This window comes from Tenrec ecaudatus, chromosome 13 (assembly GCF_050624435.1).
Source record: "Tenrec ecaudatus isolate mTenEca1 chromosome 13, mTenEca1.hap1, whole genome shotgun sequence".
NCBI classification, from domain to species: Eukaryota; Metazoa; Chordata; class Mammalia; order Afrosoricida; family Tenrecidae; genus Tenrec; species Tenrec ecaudatus.
Window position 1 is genome coordinate 55,923,288 of NC_134542.1, and position 6,947 is coordinate 55,930,234.

General features: G+C 40.5%; 1 pseudogene; it reads left to right on the plus strand.

The window, feature by feature from the left end:
* Positions 1-477: 477 nt before the first annotated feature.
* LOC142423944 (cytochrome c-like) lies at positions 478-6,633 on the plus strand (annotated as a pseudogene).
* Positions 6,634-6,947: the final 314 nt, after the last annotated feature.

The window sequence follows — 6,947 nt, forward strand, 5'->3', positions numbered from 1 at the left end:
CACGCTCCAAACCCTCTTACTTTATTGCCTGACTTCCCTCTATCCATGACATGCAAAGAGGTTTCAAACGTTCTTGGAAAATAGAATTAAAAAACTTTCCCCAGGAAATGTTGGAGCCGTGTCATGTAATAACCTCAGCGTCCAAGTCTATGGGCTTGGATCACATATGTCAGGTGTAAGCAAGGCCAGTGCGGTGGAGTGGTAGTGACCCCACACAACAGAATAGCACTGTCCCGTACGGTTTCCAAGGATGTCATTGCTGAAACGGGCTGCCTCATCTTTCTCTTCCCCAGCCCCTGGGAGGTTTGATCTGCCACTCTTTTGGTTCCAGCGGTTCTCAGCCTGTAGGTCGCCATCTCTTTGGGGGTCGAATGACCCTTTCACAGGGGTCGCCTGATTCATAAGGGTAGCAACATAAAATGACTTTATGGTTGGGGGGTCACCACCCCCCGAGGAACTGTATGAAAGGGTCGCAGCATGCGGAAGGTGGAGATCCGCTGGTTGAACCAGCGGAAGCAGAACCGTGACATGGTGGTATCCTGTCCTCACTATTCCTTGGTTGGCAGGAAGGAATAACAAAGGTTCATGAGCCATAAGGATAAGGTGCTTTTCTGGCTTTCATTTCGATGAATACAATTTTCGTCAGGCCAGTGAACCCTATCCATTGACCTCATGCAGGGTGACAGGGGATTAAGGCCATTCTAGATGAGACCAGGCAGGCAAGAAGCCTACCTTTCAATATTTAAATGAAACTACTATGCTCCCAGTGTAATAACCATTCTGAAAGCCAGGCTTTGTTTATACCAAAAAGAACTTCCCAGTTATTTGTTTTCTTTAGGCTACAAACCTTCATTTTTGCTTCATTTTGGGGGTTTGTTTGTTGTTTTTTTTGGGGGGTGGGGCTATAGTGTAAAAGTTTTTTCCCTTTTAAAAATCATTTTATTGGGGGCTCGTACAACTCTTATCACAACCCATACATCCATCCATTGTGCTAAGCACATTTGTACATTTGTTGCCCTCATCATTCTCAAAGCATCTGCTTTCTACTTGAGCCCTTGGTATCAGCTCCTCATTTTACCCCCTCCCTTCCCATCTCCCCTCCTTCATGAACCCTTGATCATTTATAAATTATTATTATTTTGTCATGTCATACACAGTTCGAAGTATCCCCTCACCCACTTTTCTGTTGTCCCTCCTCCAGGGAGGGGGTTATATGTAGATCCTTGTGATTGGTCCCCCCCCCACCCCCTGTCTACCCCACCTTCCCCTTCCACTCCTGGTATCGCTACTCTTATTAGTGGTCCTGAAGGGATCATCTGTCCTGGATTCTCTGTGTTTCCAGTTCCTATCTGTACCAGTGTGCATCCTCTGGTCTAGCTGGATTTGTAAGGTAGAATTGGGATCATGATATTGGGGGTGGGGGGGTGAGAGGAAACATTAAAGAACTAGAGGAAAGTTGTAGGTTTCATCATTGCTATACTGCACCCTGACTGGCTCATCTCCTCCCCATGACCCTTCTGTAAAGGAATGTCCAGTTCCTACAGAAGGGCTTTGGGTCTCCACTCCGCATTTCCCCTCATTCATAAAAGCAAGTGGATGTTAACAAACTTAGAGACAAGGAACAACACGTGATCCAAAATTGATGGTGAGGAGGGTGTAGGAGGCCTGGTAGGGCTTGATGAAGGGCAATGTAACCGAGGGCAATTACTAAAACCCAAATGAAGGCTGAGCATGAGAGTGGGACAAGAGGAAACTAAAAGGACATAGAGGAAAGAACTGGGAGGCAAAGAGCATTTATAGAGGCCCAAATACAGTCATGTACATATGGAAATATATTTATATCTGGTGATGGGAAAATAGATCTATGTGCATATATTTATAGGTTTAGCATTTTGGTTTTAAAGAAGCATATTCTATATAGTTGTACAACAAATGAAATCAATAATAATATCTAATTAACCCCTCCCTCATCATAAATATGATTCTGTTCCCACCCCTATGCTCCCTCCCTCTATAATCCCCACCCCCGCCCCATCTCCCTGTCCCTGTGTCCATTTCCCCTCACCCCAACCACCACCACCATCTCAGAGTCTTCAGATTCTTAGCTTTTGGTGTAAAAAATGCTTTTCTTTTTTGTTTTTCCATATATTAATGATGCCCTTAGATGTTTACCTTTATACGAATGACTAACTTTGCTAAGCATAATATTCTCTCGTTTTGTCCACATCCTGTGGTGTTTAAGAGAGTTGTCATTATTTTTTTATTGATGCACGATATTCCAGTGTATACATGTACAAGGGTTTGTTTATCCACTCCTCCTTAATCAAAGTTTTTGGTAGCTTCCATGTTTTTGCTATGATGGAAATTGCTGCAGTAAACAGATGTGCGTATGCCTGTGTTGTGTTCTTTATTTCTTTAAGGTATCTGCTCTGTAGCGGTCATTGGATCACAGGGTAATGCATTTGCATTTGTCTGAGGAACTGCCGTACCCATTTTCACGGGGTTGCGCAGTTCTGCAGGCCACGAGCAACGCATACACATCCCACTCTCCTTGCTAGCAGTCATTATTTTCTGTTTAGTTGCATTTTGCTCTAAGTGTTAGTGTGAGGTGGTATCTCATTGTTTTAATTTGTATTTCTCTTAATGTCATCTTTGATAGATTGTCTGTTCATGTTTTATGTCCATTTTCTTGATTGGATTATTTGTATTTTTCTTGTTAAGATAGTGTCATTTTCTGGAGAAACTTTTGAGATTGGCCCTTTATCTGATTGATCACTACCAAATACTTTTTCCGCATCTGTTGGTTCTTTTTAAAACTTTTTTGAGGTAATAATTTGATGTGAATAAATGCTGTATTTGAAGGTCTCCATTCTTTATTGTGTGTTCTACAGTGTGGATATTTTTCACAATGTTCTGTAATGTGTTTATGCCTTGTATTAGGATCCTTACGTTTGTCTTTGTTTTTTTTGTTGGTGATATTGATGCTTGCCCATTTTATATGTATGCCTTTGGTTCATCTTGAGCTTGTTTTTGTGCATGGTGTGCTATGTACTCTTCATTCTTTATAGATGAAGATTCACTTTTCTAACACTGTTTATTGAAAAGCTATCTCTTCCTCAATTAACTTGTTATAATCTTTTATCAAAAATTAATTTTGAGCTTCCCAGATGGTTTTTTAGCTCTCCCTAACAAAGGAGCAATAATGACACGGTAGATTACTATTTGGACTGGTAATCACAGGTCAACAGGTCAAAACCACCAGCCACTCGATGGGGAAAAGATGAGGCTTTCTACTCCTGTGAAAAGTTACAGTCTCAGAAACCCACAGGAACAATTCTACTCTGTGTCATAGGGTCACCACTAAGCGCTGCAATAAATTCAATGTCAGTGAATTTTTTAAATTTGTTTGTTTTTGGTCACAGTAGTTAATGAAAAGGAAAGATCTGTGGCATTTGTCTGAGGCCACCTCTCTCCTGCTACTCGGTCATAGAAATCCGCTTCCCTATATATATTGAAGAAAAACAGTGATAGGAAGCCATAGGAGCAATTGAGCATTTAGAATGTAGCTGGGTTATTAAAATTAAAAACCAGTTCTATAAGAAGATGATACATAGTAAAAAATACACTCTGATCACATCTTCATTCACTCAATAAGTAGCCAGAGGGAGGATCTCCTATGACCCGTAAAGAGAACGCAGCAGCCACCACTTCCTTTTCTCTTGGACCTTGTGTTGTAGTGCAAGCCGTCCTGAGCTGAAGTTCTAAGGCACAAAACAAAAAGTTCAATTAGAAAAAAATCAAGATGCTGTAATTTATTTTTATATTTTGGTAGTAGTGCGTTATATTTTTAATCCTGTAACAGTCCCAGTAACATACTCTAGTGGTATGCATGACCTTGTTGTGGTTAAGAAAAAGCTAAAAATGACTGCAACATTTATTCCTGGTTGGACATTAAATTAAAATAACTTGACATTTAATCACAGGGTCAATCATCGAGTCACAGAATTTTACAGTTGGAAAAGGTCGTAGAGGTCATGCTACCAGACCTCTTGGTTTGACTGGTAAGGAAGCTAATGTGCAAAAAGCTTAGGAGAAAATTGGTGCTAGAGCTAGAATTTGAGCGTATGCTCTTTGAAGTTAAGTCAGGATGCTGAAAAATAGAAAAGAACTTCTATTTGGATCTCACTAGCACTATTCATTGGTTAGCTTAAATTCATTTTGGTGTCAGCAGACCCCTTGGACAAAGTTCTAGGGCTTGCTCCTTAGGTACTGAGAACCTAATGGGAAACGCCATCAGAATGAAGTGGGATGGGTTTTTGTAGATTATCCATTCGAATGCCATCCACAAAGTCAACTGTTGGAATCCATCAGCTATTCCACAGGAGGAAGAGGAAGCTTCCTTCCCTCATCAAGATTGCAGCATCAGAAACACCCTGAAGAGTTGGAGTGGACTCTGCAGTGACAATGGATTTGGGTTTTGGTTTTTAGACTGACCTGTAGTCTCTCAATCCAAATAAACACAGCAACACTGGGCAAGAAAGCCCTGCTTTTGTAAAGACAACAGCCAAGGAAACACTATGGAGCAGTTCTACCTTTAATATATGGACTTTCCATGAGTTATAATCAATTCAATGGCATTTCTCTACAGGGTTAGAATAGGTATTAGTATGGTTAATGATTTCTCCTCTTTCTCCACAGAATATAAAACATGGTCCAGAAAGAGTTCAAGCACTCTCAAAAACAGAGTGCCTGCCAAGGTGACATTCTTCCCAGTTGGGGGTAAAGTCTTGGACTTGATAATGAGACATCTGAGTTCAAACCCCAGCTCAAACACCTAATAACTGCTTTTGTAGTCAGTTGTGAAACTTGTAGCAAGATATTTGTTACAAGGAATGGTTTTAATGGTGCAAATCCTTGCAAGAATACATCTTATTTCTAAAATGATACCAGTATCGCTCAATTAAATGTGATACTTCTCCCCATAGCTTCCACCTGATCTCCCCAGGGCTAAAGAGACAATGCAGTTAGCTTATCAGGTTTTCATCATACCCTGCAGTGAACAGCACGGAGTGGCCATATCTGACCTTCTCTGGCGCCCTTTTGCTGGGTATTATAATCCGCTACCATGAACACACACAGCTCACAGACAATACTCATGATTAAAAGGATATGTTAGGGGAGTTAACAGGTTTCCACAAGTCAATATGAGTAAACAGAAAGGATGCAGTCATTGGCCCACAGATGTGTGGAGAGATTGGGATCCTTATATGGTACTGATGGGACCGTAGAAAGCTCTGTGGAAACCACTGTAGAAAGCAAGTGGCCCTCGTGCTGCCTCAAGAAGTTGGGAATAGGGATACGATATGACCGAGCAAATTCTCTACTTGGTATATATCTAGACCTACCCTGTTTTCCCAAAAGTAAGACATACGCCCAAAATAAGACCTAATATAGTTTTTGGCTCTCACTGAAATATAAGGCATCCCCCTGAAAATAAGACTGCCCGAAAAGAATGCTCCCCAAAGCTACCATAACTCTGCTGGAGCAGACAGGATGTGTGAGGTCTCTTTTAATAAAACAATAAAACAATGAACAATAAATGTGTACCATATTCCTCTTCATGGAAAAATAAGACATCCCCTGAAAATAAGACCTAGCGCATCTTTGGGAGCAAGAATTAATATGAGACACTGTCTTATTTTTGGGGAAACAGGGTAGAGAAATAAGAGTCATAGCAGGTATAGATACATGCACACCATGTTCACCACAGCGTTATTTATAACAGCAAAAAATGGAAACAACCTAAATGCTCATCAGTGGAAGAATGGACAGATAAACTTTGGTACATACACACAATGGATTTCTTTATAATATTAAAGAATAATGAATCATTAGACAGCAGAACGGTTGGCTTCTGAACAGTTAGGGTCTCAACAAGATAGTGAACTCAAAACAGTGTTACTGAGACGGGGAAGAAGATTTTTGTTTGGAAGTTTGCCGAGTGCCACATTGTGGAAATGGAGGCAAACACAAGAGTGGGCCAGATCTGCATGGTTGGTTTGGGTGGGAGACTGATTAGGGCCCTGGGTTCATTGACACAGATTCCCTTAAGAGTAAAGGTATCTCCCTTATTCCCTTCCCCACTCCCCCATCACAATAATCGATGTATGGACCCTCTCCCAGGGGTATGGACAGCAGAAAAGTATGTATGTGAAAGGAGACAGCAGAAGGTATAAGACATGAAAAAAAAGAACAATTGATAAATTATCAAGGGGACATGGGATAGGGAGGATAGGAGCAGTAGGGAAGAATTGTGGAGCTGATACCAAGAACTCAAGTAGAAAGAAAATGTTTTGTAAAAGATGATCACAACATATGTACAAATGTGTTTGACACAATGGATATATTTATGGATTATGATGAGATCTGTAAGAGCGCTCAATAAGATAAATTTTTTTAAAAAAATAAACAAAAAATAGTAAAGGTATCACCTGGGGAGAGGACACACCGATGGAGTATTTGGACATTCCCAAGAAATACATCCCTGGAACACAAATGATCTTTGCTGCCATGAAGAAGAAGGGAGTCAGGATAGGCTTGATAGCTTATCTCAAGAAGGCTATTAGTGAGTAATTGTTGACTATTGATTTATTTTTTTAAAAATAGGAATATCCTGTGACTCCCCCGCCCCTACATGTACCATATTTAAGTGATCTTCTATACCAGAAACTAGATCTTGACTGACTGGTGAAATATTTTGGTTGAAGAGTTCTGGATTAAATAAAAGATGGGCTCTGGTTAAATGATGGATCAAACTTTAAATTATTGATAGAAATGTCTGCTCAGCAAGTGTCAGCACTGCTTTTCCTAAGGTGTGACTGGTTAAGGTTAAGTTGAATGAATGATGTCGAATTTTGCACCAAGATGGTGAATTCCATTTCACAACC